Here is a 13,756-nt window from a genome sequence, read left to right on the forward strand (position 1 = left end):
TGTTCCGTCCTATCGGTGAGCGTGGGGCAATTTGGCCCCGCCTCCAGGTACGTTGGAGTGCGGTCGCTATATGCAAATTCATGGATCAAAAAGCATTCACGCCCACTTTTCCTCGGTCCAATGGGGAGCCAGTTAGAGGTGAAGGGTCGGAGGTAAAGGGTCGAAGGTGAAGGAGCGAGGCCACGGGGGATATAAACGACCACATTCGTCAGTCAGGGAGTTGTCGGTGGAGCTGGGAAGAAGTGGTAGTAGTCAGAGTGAAGAGGACGGAGCTGTGGAGAGGTGGCAGCGGCGAAGGCGGTCGAGGGGGTGCTCGTGTCGGAGTCGGGGAGCTGCGAAGGGGAGAGGCCAGCAACGCGACCAAGGTCGTGGTGGAGACGCTCGTCGCGGGACCCGAGACAGGGAGATATCCTCCTTCCCCCGAGCATCAACAACCCCCTCCTGTTCCCCCCCGTGCTGAGAAGGGGGCGAGAAGGGGGCCCCGTCCCCACCCCATACCAGGCAGTCCCAGCGAGGCCCGCGGAGTCGGGGCGCCAGCGCCATTTCGCGGCTCATCACCAGACGGGTAGGCCCGACGCGGTCTCGGCCCCAGGCCCGCCTCATCCTTGAGGGTGGTCCTTTTCTTTTGCTTTGGGTATATGTGTTGTCGGCACCGTCTGTGAAGTAAAACTGCATAAGTGTTGCCGTGTGCTCGCGTAGTCGGTAATAGATCTGCATTGTGTTTCTCTTTTATATTTGCTTTTTGTGTAATATTGTGTTTCTTCTTCTTTTACATTTGCTTTTGGTGTAATTGTATATGTGTGCTTTCCGTTCATCGTGAAATAAATGTGCTTCATGTTGAACTGTTTTCCCGTTTCACTTCGTCTTTTCCTCTATTGAATCTCCATCTTACTTCACGTAAAGGGTTGGTCGTGGGCTAAAGCGCCCGATAATTAATCGAACCGTCGAGGCCGACGATAACACCGCTCGGTTATCCCGATAGTACGGAACGGGTCGCTTAAAGTGGCCCGTGTCCGAAGTCGACCTGCGGCGAGGTGCGATCGCCCGGTCTACCCTCCGTGTGGGTACTTAGGTAGGTAGAATTTGGCGAGCAACCCTATCCCACGCGGGGGGCCGATTGGCACGATCGTGGTGAGGCCGAAAGGTCCACCCGTGACTAGTTCCCGGCGTTAGTCCGAGAGGGTCACGACGGGATTGTCCGTCCGGTGGGCGACGTGCCGCGATTCGAGTTACGTGGCCGCTCGCACGCCGGCGGGCGCGAATCCGCAACAATATATATATATACATATACATATATATATATATATATATATATATATATATATATATATATATATATATATATATACATATATATATATATACATATATATATATATATATATATATATATATATATATATATATATATATATATATATATATATATATATATATATATATATATATATATATATATATATATATATATATATATATATATATATATATATATATATATATATATATATATATATATATATATATATATATATATATATATATATATATATATATATATATATATATATATATATATATATATATATATATATATATATATGTATACACAAAGACAGGGACAGAGAGACAATGCCTTTCAGCAACTCTAAAAAATTGCGAGATTTGTTCAGCTCTGCTATTCCAACCCAATTCACTCCCATACCCTCTTCATGGATTTGCAACCACTTTCACTCTTTCTCCTGATTCATCCACTCTACTAGCTCCCCCATTTTCCCCAAAATCTGCATCCCTTCTCTTCCTTTTGCAATTTTTTTTTTATGTTGAGACCATCTGTTGTGTGATGAATGAGCCACGTAATGTGTTGGGCAGTCAGGCTGAGCAGAGCGTAAAAAAACACGTGTTCACTTCTCGACTGTACACAGCTCAGTGAGGGATGAAAACATTTTGGTTATATTACGTTTGGGATGTGCAGTTGCTTCCCACTACGATGATTCACTCCTTACTTTGGAGTAGTGATCATTTCTTCAGCCATTAATTTAACAAGGAATTCCTGTGATCAGTCATAATGTTATTTTGAATGTTTGCATGGAAGTGGTCAATTTATGAATGAGCCTACAATCTCACTCGTGGAAGCATCTTTCCCAATCCTTATTCATTTCATCTTTCCAGCTCCTGTTTTGTATCTGCTGCTTAAAGGCCTTTTTCCATTTTGATCATGAAAATCAGCTCTGTGCTGTCAGTCATCAATTAAGTGGACATCAATTGGAACCTGTCCCTCTGCTTGATGATTCTTCGGCAGCATGTTTAACAGTGTTCTCACCTTTGCCGGTTAGCTCAAATTGAATACACTGCAGTAACTTAGGTCACAAGAATGGGCTTTCCTGCATCGGCTGTGTGGGATAATTTGCTAAAATAGTGGCACTTTTATAGGTTAGCCTCGGTCAAAGCCAATGAGTGTCCTTTTAGAACCCAGGACAAATTGCCAGAGTGAGAGTGCAACTCGGAACTGTGAGAACAGTTAGAAAAAAGGGAATTAGAATGCAGGCCATGATGATGAAGTCAAAAGAAGCTTATATCACCATTCCTCGAGCATATTCCAGTCATGCCACAACAAACATTGCTGCATGGTGAAGAACTCTTTCAAGCAATAAGGAGGTTGTAAAGTGAATTGCCTTTAGTAGAAAGGGATAGTGAACCTTGTCCAAAAAGTGTGGTTGCTTTTGTAACATTTATACATTTATTTTACAGTGTCTCAAGGTGATAGAGGAATTTTAATGACTATTTAATGGAATTTATAGATATAAAACTAGTTAGTTGATATTATGTAGTAAATTAATGTGATTTATAGCTGAGAGAATACCCAGTGCACACAATTCCCGAAATAATGTGTCCAAACATTACCTGGAATCTCGTCATAGCCTATATCTTGAGAGTCTTGATTCCATAAAATATATTTGTAGTATGGTACAACATCCTAATTTTTACAATGAAATATTATTATTATTGTAGGATTTTTATCTAACCTCATGGAAACTATGTTATCACCACAGAGTTGCTACTTTTGCATCTTGAGTTTGGGATGACCCAGAACATTGAAGATTAGGATGTTGTGGGAAAAAAAAGAAAATCTTAATCGTGTGGTTTTTTGTAGTTTGGACACTGATTTGGTAATTTCCAATTCTATCAGGAAGCCTTTCAATGTCTTGGGTTAGAGCTACCAGGGCACCTATGACAATTGTTACAACTTTGGTCTTTCCCTCCCTCCACCCTGCCCCACTCTCTCGTTTTCTACTTCTATTTTTAGGGGTTGGTATTTAGAGATCAGACTTGTGGGATAGCCGAGAGGTACGCACACTCGCCTTTGAGCTGTCTCGCCTGGGTTTGAATGTCAGCCCAGCAAAAGACTATCATTCGTGGTTCACAAGCTGGGTGAGGCATCAATTTACGTGCCGTTCCTTGGGTGGATGTTAACTTAGGTGCCCCGTCTGCCAGGATTATTTGGTTGATGTTAAAGATCCCATGGAGTCCTTGTGGACAGTAGGCAAGCTATCGTGGACATCCTGGTCAATTTCCAAATTCCTGCTCTGACTGCTGGGAAGTCAGTGACAAACCACTGAGGTTAATTATTTCCATTAAACTGTTTCAGCAGCACCAACAATCTTTAGAGAGTACTAGACGACCCATGAACCCGTTGGGTTCCCGTTGTGACAGCGGTTGATGAAAAAAATCATTTCAAGAAAGAAAAAAAGATAGCTCCGATGAACTATACCACTGAGGTTGTTTGCATTGATCAAATACTCCCGAAGAGTACTTGACTGAATCGGGAATTGATTTTTTCATAATTTTTTTCGTTGCCCGTTTTGAACGAAACTTTATACTGCACACGGCAGGTGAAGGGTGAGTAGGGTGGCTCCAAAAGTTTTGTGCTATCATGTACCGTTTTGGATGTATTTTGGGAACATAATGCATACATACAAGATGAGAGTTTTAGTAATTTATAGATGGTACAGCTCTTTATCATTCAAAGATCATTGTGTTCTTTCTTTCTTCTTCCCCTTACTCCTATTACCATTTGCTTGCATCTGCCTGGTCTGGCTTACAGTATGGAAACAAAAAAACCAAGAACAAGCCGGGAGGCGACGATGGTTTGTGGGCATTATTGAGGAAGCCATACCATAAAAACCTATCTCTTCCATCAAAATTCACCAAATCAAATCGGATTTTTTATATGTTGTACTCATGGACATTACGCACAGCTTCTAGGAAATGAAATTGCGAGAAAAATATCGAGAAAAAAACATAAAAATAAATAAATAAAATAAAAAGTTCAAGTGGGCGTGTCTCCACATACAAGGGGCATGGGACGCCACTCATACAAAAAGACACAACTAGACCATGATATCTAGCTTGTGTCCAAGTTTCATCAAGATCGCATTAAACGTCACGGAGCTATGCTCTGGAGAGAGTCACAGACAGACAGACAGACACACAGACACAACGAAAATAGTGGTCACTGCTGGCACCCGCAAACCAAAAAGAGCAATCAGATTGCAGACCCTCGTCGGGACTTCTTTTGAGTGGTATATTTTTTACAGCGCGTGCGCTGTATACAGTTGCACCGAGTTTGAAATGTCCCTGGTGTCCCCTCCACCCCCCCCCCCCACGTGCCTCAAGTGAGCCAATGACGGCCGTCCGGTAGGTGGCAGTGCGTAACCTAGACGGAAATGGTGACAATTGACGGAAATACCCAAGTATTTCAATGGAAATTTGTGAAACTAATGTGTTTGTTATATATGTGAAAACCATTGAATTTATTGCTTGACGGAAAAAAAAAACCAAGAAACGCTCCCCTCTCATGTACGAACAAACGAAAGATGTCAATACCACCCACCACGGCATTTTGCGCCAAATGCCGAAAGCTAAGTTCTTCTTATGCCATCATTCTCTTTAATATTAGCCATAAACAAGTGTTTCGTCATGCATTAGTAGTTGAAATTTACTTACAATTATGGCAGATATTGGTGGCAAAGTGATAAGTGGTTCTTTCAATAACATTAGTGTACTCATTTACTTCACCACACGTGCTGTATTGAAGGATTTCACTTGTTTTATTGGTTTTAGGGTAAATCCAATATGGCTGCCAAACCATGTGACCTATGATATCATAAGTGTGAACCTTTTGTTCCTCATGGACAGGTGGTCATACGTATAAAGTTTCACCTCGATTTGTTCAGCCTCTTCAGAGAAGATTTTTGAAGGTTAATTTTTTTTTAAACAACATGGCTGCTGAATCACGTGAACGATGACGTCATGAATATTTTTTATGTGGACCATTTTATCCTTTGATGACCCTCAAAATGTTCATACTGATCGAATGCGGCATTCTACATCTGCAATTATGACACTTATGATAACGAGGGCACCTATGATGTCATGAAAAATAACATTCCTCTTGAGTACTTACCGTGCGCCAAGTTAAAAAAAAAATTCCTTGGTGCAGTTTCAGAGATACAGAGGTCCAAAGGTTTTCCGTTTTTCCAATATGGCTGCCATGCCACGTGACCTATGACGTCATAATTATCATTAAAACATTCTACATGAGTAGTCGCACCAATTTTGAAAATTTCTTCTAAATCCGTCAAGCAGTTGCAGAGAAAAATATGAAAGTTCTGTGTGGTCAAACAGGCAAACAAACAAACGGACCCGAATCCTTCGGTGAGGGTAACAAAGTGATAAAATTGCTCATAAAGTTGACAGGAATACAATGACTATTGTCATCGATTTTGTTGTTGGTTGATCACTAATTTCATGGCATCGCATAGAACCAAATCAAACGTCAGGACTTTTCAGTCAAAGCATTTTTAGATCCTCGTGGAGGATCTCCAAGTCTTACTCACGTTGTTGTTCTTCATCTTCTTCTTGTGGACTTTTTTGTTTCACAGCCTCCAGTTTTCATCGAAACTTCCTGAAACTTGGCATATATATATATATATATATATATATATATATATATATATATATATATATATATATATATATATATATATATATATGTAAAAATATGCTGCGCAGACAGTAACCATCTCCGATTTTGAAAATTCCTCCTAAAAAAAAGTTATGACGTCAAAATATCTCCACTAATGGAAATCGCCTAAAAAATTATCTCAAACTAGGCAAGCTTTTTGAATTATGTTTGCGGGAATCGAACAGGGCATAAGCAGAGATGAATTACCGCACATATGATACATCACTATGACGTCATATCAATTTTTATGATGTCATTCCTATTTTTTTGACATTTTTTGTTTCACAGCCCAGAGTTTTCAGCGGTTCTTCGTGAAACTTGCCATGTATATGCAGAAAGCCCACGCACAGGCAGTAACCATCTCCGATTATGGAAATTCTTCCTAGAAAAAGAGTTGACGTCATAATATCGCTGCTAATTGAAATCGCCTATACCATTATCTCTGAAACTAGGCAAGCTGTTTGAATTTTGTTTGCAGGAATGAAGGCGGGCATTAGCACAGATAATTTATCACAAACCTGATACATCACAATGACGTCATATTCGTTTTTATGACGTCATCATTAAGAGCATGAGGATTTTAGCTCATTTGAGCTTGTTATTGTTGTAAAGGATTCCGTAAACAAAAAAGAATAATTCTTATCAATCGTTAGTCATCTAATTTTCATCAAGCTCCTGACTTTTTGGTCGAGCTTTGAAATGACCATTGCCTTTGAACAATTGTATATTTTCCATGGATTTTCACAGAAGACATTGTTTTTTAAAGGATTGTATCTTGTGTGCTTGCATATCAATACAAGTATCATAACGATTAATTTACAACGATTATTTTAACAATTTAAAACCTGAAATTAAACTGAACATGACATCTATGGGAGTTGCAGCTACAAGTACTTTTAAGATGAGAAAATAGTCACACATTCCTGATTAACATCGATTTGACTCCAATCGATGTGCAAAACCATTGTTTAAACAGTCAAATATCATTAAAGAAATAAAAATTTGTATGTAGTAGAATTACTATGTTCCATTGACATGGTCGCTACAATGAAAACTCGTCGATGTTGAAAATAACCGAAATGAAGGTTTCTGAAAGTTTTTTGCTCATTGCAATAAATCACATTGAAAGCTTTCATGGTGTCACCTTTTGCATTCAAGACTGTATTAGAATTCCTCGTAGCTCACACATAATGGTTGATAATTCATTACCATACACTAATAAAGTAGAAAGAAACCAACACCTACTGGCCATATGCAGTGGCCAAAGGGAATAACTGTCATGCTGGTAATAAATTAGACAAATTTCCCAAAAAATAAAAAAAAACAGAAAAATTTCATATGCCAATAAATATTTTCTCCTCCACTGATTGCTGGTTGCAGTTAGAGGCTGCACACATTGTGTATTTATGGACAGTAACAGCAACACATATATAAGACTGCAAATTGCTCAAAAAGGTTTGAGCCTCACTTTACTTCATATTTTCATGTGATCTTAAAGTGATTGAGAGAGACAATGAAAGAGTATTAATTGTGGCAACCTTTTGATACCTTACCTCAACACAGAGGGATGGTAAGACGGATGAAACACTGCTAGTTAGAGTAACATGGCTTTGCACAATCCTGTCACCATGTCATCATGGGGAGACAAGCTATCAGGTAAAGGCAGGGAGAAAGGAGTGAGAAATAATTCCCTCCCTTCCTTTGATGATCATTAATACTAACTATTATACAATATCTTGTATCTTACTACCCCCATTAACCCTATCAAATCAAGCCATCTTATTTGGAAGCTACTATGTTTACTCTACTGTTCTCTCTCTCATTTTGTTTGTTCATTCATTCCTTTGCTTGGTGTTCCACTGTTGCCCAAATGTCAGTATGTTGCAATTTAACCTCTGTCGCCATGCTCTTCTACTACCGAGCCTAGATTTAGTATTTAAAAAGCTATTACATTGAACAACTGCAACGGCGCTTGGTTGAGCACATACCTCCACGAGACTGAACAGTTTACGTTTGGTATCCCACTGATAGGCTCGATCTGCATCCAGACCTGAATCAAAATTTATACCACTTCTTATTGTCACCTAACAAACTCATCCAACAAGTTTTGTGATAACCCATCCATAACTTTTTGAAATATCGTGCGATATATAATTTTTGGCCTCATCCCTCAATGGTGACAAATCACTCAAAAAAAAAATTCGTATCCGAATCCAGATCTTCACCGAAATGGAAGAAATTCGTCCTTATCAAACACCCAACCTGTCCACCAAGTTTTAAATCCCTATCCATCGGGAACGTTTAAAGATATCGTCCTATATTTCGTGTTTTTTAAGCCATCACTCAATGGTGAAGAATCACTTAAAAATTATCAGATCTGCATCCGGATCTTCACAAAAATCCAATCAATTCATACCCAACCTATCCACCAAGTTTCGTCCCAATCTGTGCAGAACGTTTTATGATATTGTGCTACATATGTTTTTTTTTTTTTAGCCATATCACTCAATGGTGAAGAATCACTTATAAATTACCGTATTCCGAACTGGATATTCACAAAAATGCAATCAATTCGTCCTTGTCGAACACCCAACCTCGACACCAAGTTTCGGCTGAATCCATCCATGACTTTTTGAGATATCGTGCTTTACATAGCTTTTGGGGCTATCTCTCGATGGTGAAGAATCACTTGAAACTTTCATGATCTGGATCCGGCTCCGGATCCGGATCTTCACAAAAATCCAATTAATTCGTCTCTGTCACACACTCAACCTGTCCACCAAATTTTGTCAGAATCCGTCCACAACCTTTTGAGATATCCTGCTCACAGACAAACAGACATGGCTGAAAACATAATCTCCCTCCACCTTTGGTGGTGGAGGTAACAATACTGAATATGAATTTGTGAAACAAAGCACGATTCATTCTGAGTCTGAATGGTTCTCGTAGTGATAGTATGTCGATTCCATTTGTCTCTCTTTTGATCTTGGCAAGGAGTAAACTAAGTTTAGGTTTGAGGGTTGTTTATAAAACAAAAATCGGACTTTAAAAACGCAATGGCAGGCCATTATCTTTATTTTATAACTCCATTCTTAGGATTCTCAAAATTAAAGTCAAACTCAGGGAGATAAAATAGTAGAATGTGTAGAATGCTCAACAATACAAATGGCAAGAATAATATATGAACTGAAGAAGACAGTCAGGCATTTATCATACCTAAACAAGAGTGGACGAGGAACCAAAGACAGCAGAAGGCAGAGTGGAAGTAGGAATTGAGACAAACACATGCAAATGCATATATCAGAATATCGTACAATAATTGTGGTTTGCTTCGATAACCAATCTGTGAGCAAAATAAACTGCCAATAATCCAGTAATATTGGTACAGATATAAACTGTTATCTGATATTTCGCATGCAGGGCACTTCATCAATGGGATGCGGTACCTCTGGTGGGTGTGAAATGGACGTCCCATCTGAAAGCATAAGTTAGTGGATGCTAAATATCCCTTTATGTCCTTCATGAAGAGCAAGCTATTGCCCGCACCTTGGCAAATTTCCAAATTCCTGCTCCAACCTACAGTGGGAATTCTATCAGTAGCACAGCCGCACCCTCAGCCAATGATGCTACCCCACAGCCTTGTCCTGCGTATACAAAAAAAGGAAGTTTTAATAACGACACACTCAAACCAAAGCCCACAATGCTGACACGTAATTTGCAATATTGTTTTGGTGAATTACTAACATGTTGTCTTGGATTGGAGCAACACAGATTCTCTGCATCTCCGTTGAATCTTCCATGGATGCAGCTATCACTTGTATTATTTATCTTTTGCTTATTCCTCCAGCATCTTAATTTTCCTCACGTCATTGGTTTAGTTTATTATCATCTTGTTTTTTGCGGTTCGCGTGGCTGACTTGGGATCTTAGGGTCCTGAGTTTGAGACCCATTGGCCAGCCTGTCGAGCCCCATTCGAGCTCCGAGCCTGATTTAACACCAGGTGGGGTTGACTCAGCCTGTCACCCTACTGAGGTTGGTGAAATGAGCTCCAATGTGCTGGTAATAGGGGCACTGCATCAGAAGCATAGCTGCGTTCCAAAGCAATGATGCAACCAGCAGCCACAGGCTACACACGAGTGTGTGTGTGTGTGTGTGTGTGTGTATCATCTTGTTCCTCCTTCCTTTTTCCCCTCATATACCTCATCTTATCTTTCTCTTTCCCAGTGTACTATCTCCATTTCTTTCTCCTTATTTTCCTCTTCCCATCTGGTAATTTTCCTCTATTCCGTTGTCCTTACCATTTTTCCTTCTGCATTTCAACCATCCTTCCCTCTCTGTTTTTCACATGTCCCTATCCTCTTTTCTGTCACCCACACCCAAACCATTCCAGCCCCACCTCCTTCTCTGTCACCTGCCCCCCCTTCTCATTTTCTTTTCCGAGCTCATATTTTAATCATTATTTTTTTCTGACCAACCACCCCTCCCCACTCGTACTTTGTTTCTCATTTTGTGGTTCTTTCTCCGACCTTTCCCTTCGTAATCACAATACATTCCATACCTTCTCTTTCTGCATAGCAAAATGACATCAGAGAGCTCTACTCTAACCATTTACGTCTATCCTATCAATATTGTGGTGATTCTTTCATCACTGCATACTTATCATAAATCATTTTCCCAAAATTATCATTGACTCTTCCTGGCTACTCACTTTAGCAATTCATGAAGCTTAACCTGCAGATTTAGTCTTCTTTCTTTTTCCTCCCTTGCAGAAAAAAATTGTCTTTGGTAGGACTGCTGTCTTCCAAAACCTACACTCACTGCCACCAACACTCCCACAATCAGTCCCTCTGAAATAGCTGCAGATCTGGATCCCTTTTGATGACAACCCCATTTTTTGTATAGCTCATTATTCTCCAGGTAATCTGATTTTGTTTACAATTTACTCTCCGTCACATTTGAGTTATTAACTTAATACCCACCCAAAGTTTTAAGTATAAACAAAACAAAACAACTTTTCCTCTGGTGGGTGTTAAATGGGTATAGAAGTCTTTTTTGTCACGCCATACTTGGTTAAATATGGTCAGAATTGGAGCACTCTGTTTTATTTTCCCTTTGACTGTCACAATACTGAATGATTGAGGGTATCGTGGAATGACATTCGAATGCGAGGAGTATGTAATAATAATAATAATCTAAACTAATAAATGTGTGTGTGTGTGTGTGTGTGTGTGTGTCAGTGTGTGTGTGTGCGTGTGTGTGTGTGTGTGTGGTGTGTCAGTGTGTGTGTGTGTGTGTCAGTGTGTGTGTGTGTGTGTGTGTGTGTGTGTGTGTGTGTCAGTGTGTGTGTGTCTCCTCCATAACTCCAAAACCATAAAACCTAGCAGCCTGAAACTTTGCATGCATACTAAGAGAACTCCAAGGAAGTGCATCACTTAAAATTTGTGGTTTAGGTTAATTAAAACACCCATTTTGAAGATAATTAATGGCCTTCTGTAATTACGTCCTTTATCAGGCGGTCCTCGGCCACCTCACTCTCTATAGGGTCTTAAGGCGTTCCTAGGTTACCTCGCTGGGGTCTGAAGCCGCCATGTTTTTTTTGGTCTGCTCAACCATGCCTTGAATTGGAACAGGCTGCAACGATTTCTTAAGGATAAAGTCTTTTTTTTTTCACTTTCCTCACTCATATTTTATCGAATGCCTGTTCATCAAAGCTACAAATCGCTGGGCACATTGCAATGCTTATAAACACCCAGAGATGTTTATATTGCAATGGTTATAACATTGCAATGGTTATAAACACCTTTGGCTCCCTCTGCTCCTTCCTCACTTTCCCCTTTCCTTGCCCACACCCCCCACTCCTCGCTCCTCTTTCTCACTCTCCGACCCCACCTTGCTCCCCCTGCCTGCTCTCTCTCTCCTTTCTCTCTCTTGCTCCCACCCTCTTCCTCACACCCCCTTCTCCCGGAATGTTTAACGACATGTGGTGAGGCGTCGCTCTCCCCCCCCACCTTTCCTTGCTCTCTCTCTTCTTTGCTCTTGCCTTCCCTCCCCCATTCCTCGCTCCCCCACCCCCTCCTCACTCCCTCCGCACTCTCTCCCCACCCCCACTTCTCTTCCCCTTCCTCCTTGCTCCCACCCCCACCCCCATCCCTGAGTGTATAGCGACATTTGGTGAGACGTCACTTCCCCCTTCCTCTCTTCACCCCCTTCCGAGTTCCCCATTTCTCACCCCTCCTGGCTCTCCAACCCTCCTCCCCCTCCCCTCTCTGACCTCTCTCTTCCTCCCTCACTTCTCCCTCCCTTCTCCCTCCCTTCTCCTTCCCTCCTCCCCTCTCTGTCTTTCTCTCCCCCTCCCCTCCATCCTCTCTCACTCCACTCCCTCCCCTCAAACTCCACTATCTTTATCTCCCCTCCTTTCCCCTCCCTCCTATCTCTCCCCCACCATCCTCTATCTTCCCCCTTCCTCCTCTTCTACCCCTCACTCCTCTTCTCCCCACTCCCCCTCTTCCCTTCCATCCCTCCTCTTCTCCCCCCTCCCTACTCTTCCTCCCCTCCTTCCTCTCTCCCTCCCCTCGCTCCCTCCTCCATCCTCCCCACACTTAATATTTCTGTCAGCGAAGCGACGGGTTGTACTTGCTAGTTTTTAATAATAATAAAGTTTTATTTCCATTCAACTTCCATCCTGGCCAAATTCCGAATTGAGGTAAGTTTTACAATTGATGATCTTAACAAATAACATTTGATAAAACAATAAACTGACAATAAAAAGAGCATCAACGCAGAATAAAATAACATCAAGAAAAAACAATTTTGCAATAATTTAACAATTCACATCACATCAAAGTTCAAAGTTTAACAATCACTGCAATGTATTCATTGTGCGGATAAGGAATGCCATCGGGCTGCTCTTGAATCTTGTGGTTTTACATTTTAACTCAGTTAATTGTTTTGAGTTTCATCGCTGATAGCCGCGATGAGATCTGTCTGCAGATCACAAGCTATGATACCTGTCTGCAGGTAGCAAGTGGTGAAGTTTGGAATTTGGGAGCAATCTCGTGAAAGAATAACAAAGTTGTTCACGTCTCTTCTCAAGTGACTCCAGACCACAATCGAGTAAAGCATCCGAGTAACTCCAGTAGTTTGGGCCAAGGATAAGTCGACAAGCCCTTCTCTGAACAAATTCAACAACATTGCACAACTGCTGCTTTGTAATTCCGCTATACCACACAGGAGGTCCATATTCTAATATATCGGACGAACAAAAGATGTGAAAATGGTTATGAGATCATTACTTGGGAGGGAATGATATTTTAACTTCCGAATCATGTGTAAACGACTGCGAGCTTTTGACATGGACATCCCATTTCAAATATTCCTGGATGAAGATACCCAACAGTTTAATGATATTACAATCTTGGATTACATCATTCAATGACAGATTAAAAGGGGGTGCTTTGTTCTGAGCGAAACAGATGTCAACAATTGCACACTTTTTGAGGTTGAGACACATTCCATTCTCGACAGACCAGTTATTAAGTTGTTCAACTACATCTGGCATACAAGGTTCAGTGTGAAAACTATGCTTTTCAAAAAATGTAGGGTCAACATATTTGGAGCAGTGAATACCGGTGGCAATTCTGCTGTAGCCAGCCAGCATCGTTGATCATGGCAAGAAATACAACAGGTCCCAACTTTGTTCCCTGGAGACCTTGTCAACGTACTCGACAC

This window comes from Eptatretus burgeri, chromosome 6 (assembly GCF_056783735.1).
Source record: "Eptatretus burgeri isolate ZD-2024b chromosome 6, Ebu_testis_v1, whole genome shotgun sequence".
Classification (NCBI taxonomy): Eukaryota; Metazoa; Chordata; class Myxini; order Myxiniformes; family Myxinidae; genus Eptatretus; species Eptatretus burgeri.